Below are 4,940 nucleotides of genomic sequence, written 5' to 3' on the forward strand. Positions count from 1 at the left end.
ATTCCTACATTTGAAGACATTAAAAAAATCACAGGTGACTCATCTGGTCATTTTATATATCGATAAATATTATGACATATATGTGAACACATCAAGAATCATATAGGTGTACCAAGAGGCAATTTCTGCCTCTCTTAAGTATGTACTGACATAACTTAATATACTAAAATGGGAAGGGGCGTTTAGTCACTGAAATATGCATCGTGTAACAAAGATGAAGAAAATACATGGCTTGTGCCCATCATAAAAACGATTCAGACTGAAGGCTTAGCTTTGGTTTTTATTCAATTAAATTGTTAAACTGTGCACAGTGATTTTTTTTTTAGAACTTGAGACATTTGTGATGTTGGCTGTTTAAATCTTTGTTACCTTCGCTGTGAATTGAAATTGTACATATTTAGTAAATCATGCAGACAAAACAAACTTTTTAGACAATATTTTTATTGGAGAGTTTTCTTTTCCTGTATCCATGTTAAAAAAAAAAAAAAAAAAAAAGACCTCCTTTCCCAAAATAAAAATGTCAATACTAAATTTAAAGAAGTATAAAGGAATGATTGCTTCCTTTAGAGCTAAATATTTAAATAAACATGGAGATAATTGGCAACATGTTCTTTTGGGCTAATAGGCCGTGTCCAATTTTTTGGGTCTGATGTTTCAGAGGTCCTCTTTTTCAGGGTTGAAGATGATATATTAATCTCTGAATTAAACAAATGCTATTAAATAACAGAAATAAATCCCTCAGTCTTCACTTGTATATGAAATATGGAATTAGAGAAATGACACTGAGATGATGTGATGCTGAATATGCCACAAACTAAGACTTTATTAAAACAGTCACCTACCACCTATAATCTAGTATGACATGTTAAAATGCTCCAAAATATTGAAAATATAAAATGAACAGTACTATTCCCATTTGGCCTTGAGATGAATAAGACAAAGATTCTAATAATTTTAGTCAAAGAAAATGATGAGTAAAAAATACATGAAGATTAAAGTGGTGACAAATGATCTTTTAAGTATTCTAATTGGTCTTTCTCATTCATATCTTTGATTCTACAGAAATTGCAAATCCTGATGATTCTGATTTGTAAGTGCACCCAGTCAGCTTTTCTCTCTTTCACTCCACAGAATATGCCTGTTAGATCTGGAAAGAAGAATAAGCCCCCAAAGTGTTAAAAATAGACTACTGCCCTGGCAGGAAACTTAGCATTGGCAAGCACAGAACTCAGAAGGAACTGATCTAACATAAGGAAACATTCAGAAAAAGATTTGTGCATCATGATCCTGTTCTGACCATTTTCAGAGCAATCAAAGGGTAGTAAGAGAGAGAGAGACTGAGAGACAGAGTGAGAGAGAGAGAGTGTGTATGTGTGTGTATGTGTTCTGTGCACGTGTAGATTGCTAACTTTGTGTGTGTACGTTTGAATAGCTAGTGTTAAAATAAAAAACAATACCCAAGAGATGGAAGGAATCCGAAGGAGTGCTTTTGAGACATTTTATATATTGTTATCTTACACAAATGGAAAACACTTAAAATGTTGATACTGGAAAAATAAAATTTCACCAAAAAATTCTATATTACTTACCAGATACTCCAACAATAAAACAGAGAAAATATTAATTTATCTTTACTCTTTTTGTAGGAAACTCAGATTTTAGTTTGTGACCTTTCCTTAAAGGAGCATCACTTTTATCCATTCCTAAAACAGTCTTATTCCAGGGCAAAGAATTACAGTTACACTTCATTCTAGTTTTGTTAAGGAAAAGAAGAATACTGTCTTCAAATCACTTGAAAAAAAATATAGAGGAACAAAGGAATATAAATTCAGAAAGGAAACTCAGGAACATCCCTACACTCACAGAAAACATCATGGTGTGTTTAGTGACCAAAAGCAACCTAGACCTTGGTTTTTACCTCTCTTCTGAAAGATACCACTTCCAACACAAACGGTATTTCCCAACCCTGTAGTGCAGCCCGGGATTGGTGCAGACAGAAAGGGAGAACACCGGCTATTGAATAACCCTTAACCACTTCCTGCAGTCCTGAAACATTCCGTGGAGGTCTACCACTTCATTATTGAACATGCTTAGAAAGTGTGAGCTCATGCGTTTCGGGTTGAAGGTACACCTAAGCAAGAGGGGGAAAAAGAGAAGTACAAACCACCCTGCCCAGTTTGTTTTAACACTTAAAATGCTGTTGCTCAGAGAGTACGCTTGAGAATAATCAGCCTCACATCTAAGTAGACCCTTTTTTTTTCTTTTCTGCATTATAAAGTGTTTTTATATTATCAAAGATAATTCCATGAAAAAGAACATTTCGCTCGCTTTACATGGTGAGGGAACAGTCGAAAAAAATCTTCTCAGAACACGAAGTGTTCTAACCACACTAGCTGCTTAAAATGTACTACCTTAATTTTAAAAATAAAAGTGGGAATAATGATTTGTACAAATACTTTTCAAGGAATTGCCATGATCCCTTGAGTCAGATGCCTTCACCTACAAATCGGCCTATAACTCTGTTATAGACCTGGCCAAATTATAGCATACTTGGTGTCTACATTGAAATAGTCATTCTTCAATGACTTCTTCTTGTTTTCATTCTTCAATAAAACTCTCCTATGGCTTAGGAGGAAGAACATCTTGATGGTTGTAACACTTAGAAAAATAAAAGCTGTTAATTAATCTACCATCTGCATCTTTTAGATGAGAAAACTGAAATCTGCATAGCCTTGAGACCACACTGGTTGGTTGTTTCTACCCCACAACGATCTAGAAAGCAGTTAAGAATAGACTGTCAGAACCCCAGTCTCCTGACAATGCTCTCTACAACACATCACAGTAAAATCCTCCTTCAAATGATGTGGAAACATCAAAAGGAGTGAGTTAGTCTCCCTACTTCCTGCAAGAAGTCCGTTCTGGTCTACAAGAACTCTTCCATGCAAGAGTGGAATGAAAATAAGCTACTTTGGAAACCCTATATTACTCTAAGATGTCACATCATCATCTGAGGGCAGTTAACCACGTCTGGACTAAAGTCTCCTTTCACTGAGAGCCAGAGACATTCTCAATTTTGAGAAATGCTCTTTAAAAATGACTAGCTGCTGTTCATACATATTACCCACTAGTTCATCCAAGATTTTTGACAGTGGTTATGTCCTCTGAGGAGCTGTGACTCCACTGAGCCTCTCCACTCACAATTTTCAGCCTGAACCCACTGTGTGAGTCCCCAGTGCCATTCTTTCTCTGGTCTTTTTCCGAATCCTATGGGCACTGAGCAACCCAGAGGTGGTCAGAGGAAGAAACAAGGTGTAAGAGGAGCAATTGGAGATCATAAATCTGCAACAGGAAAATTGGAATAGACTGAAATAGACGTAAGAAAATTAGAGAGTGGAGGAACCTAGACACTCTCTCACTGAAAGTCCTGCTTTTTTCACAGTCTGGGGCTCAGAAAGAATAAAAGTCCATATTATCCTGTAGTTATTAGCAGGGCTGAGAACATAAGCCAGTTACGGCATACACACTCTTATTGCTTCTACTGATGCTTCTACTACCTCTATTCTAGTCTATTTAGTGGTCCTGGAAATAATAGTAATAAGTAACAGTTACAACATTGATAGTTATTCAGTTTACTGAGTGCCTACCTTGTGTGAGGTATTATAGGATATACAAAAATGAACAAGACAAGATTACTGGCCTTAAGTTTCTTATACTCTGTCAGAGATAGACTTACCCAAAGAAGGAGAATGCTGAGTTCCAGGTTCTATAGCAAATGTACCAGTATCAAAGTCCCTAGCAGTCTCCCTTTTATACCACAGTGTCTCCCTTTTTTAAACACAAAATAACATCATTCCCTCACTAATGTGCATCTTGTTGAGTGACGCTATATGAGACACACTGTTCCATGTCCTAGGGATTCAGTGGTGATCAGACAATATCCGCCCCCACAAGGGACCTACATGCTAGTGGAGAAGGTGGAAAACAAAACAATTATGTAAGAGAACTTCACATAAGACTGTGTTCTGTTGAAAATAAAAGAAGGTGCTCTAATAGTGAATGAGATGGAATTGGAGGACAGTCAACCTCAGCTGGAGCGCAGGGAGGGGAGTGTCAGGAAAAATCTTTCTAGGGCTGTGGTGTCTGAGTTGAGCCTGAAGGGTGAGAAGAAGTGAGCCGGGTGTGAGAGCCGGAGCGAGAGCGTTCCAGGAAGAGCAGGTGCAAGTACCTGAGGCAGACATGGGTTTGATTTTTTTAAGACTAAAAACACCAGTCTAACAAAGCATGTAAAAAAGGGACGATGAAATCAGACCAGTAAGGAAACAAGTCTCAGCCATGTGAATGATTTACAGTGTGATCTCCTGTAAGGAAGCATTCAAGAACAACTCGGCAGATAATATTCAGAGAATTTTAAGGAATGAGACTTCTTAGGTCCTTTAGTCCCATGCCATGATTTCATCGGTGAGAAAATGGAGTTCATTAATCTGTCAGGTTTACCTTGAGGAACTCAGAAGACATGGGCTATTATTCCCAGTAAATAGCCCAGAAGTGAATTTAGCAACCTGTTTGTGGTCTCATCATAATTCCCTCCCCTGTAAACTGGGCAGTAGCCTTCTATACCCCTCTGAGTTTAGAATGAGAGAAATCTCATTTCTCAGACTCTCACAAAACCACCTGCCTTGCGTCTGGTCATGGGCAGATCTGTCAGCCTGGAAAACAGAAATGATTTGGGGCCAAAGGAAGTTTGTATTTTGGAAACGAAAGCACTAGGTACAGCAAACGGGCCGCCACAGTGGCACGCTACCCTGAAAGCCCCTTCCCCAGTCAACGCGGCCCAGTGCAGTCCCCACAGTTGCCAGTTTGCTCAAAACAGCTGTGCTAGAATCAGGCATGAGCAAGGGCCCCAGCCATCTCCCCTTCCCCTGAACTTCTAGAAAATACAA

Source organism: Delphinus delphis, chromosome 7 (assembly GCF_949987515.2).
Source record: "Delphinus delphis chromosome 7, mDelDel1.2, whole genome shotgun sequence".
NCBI lineage: Eukaryota > Metazoa > Chordata > Mammalia > Artiodactyla > Delphinidae > Delphinus > Delphinus delphis.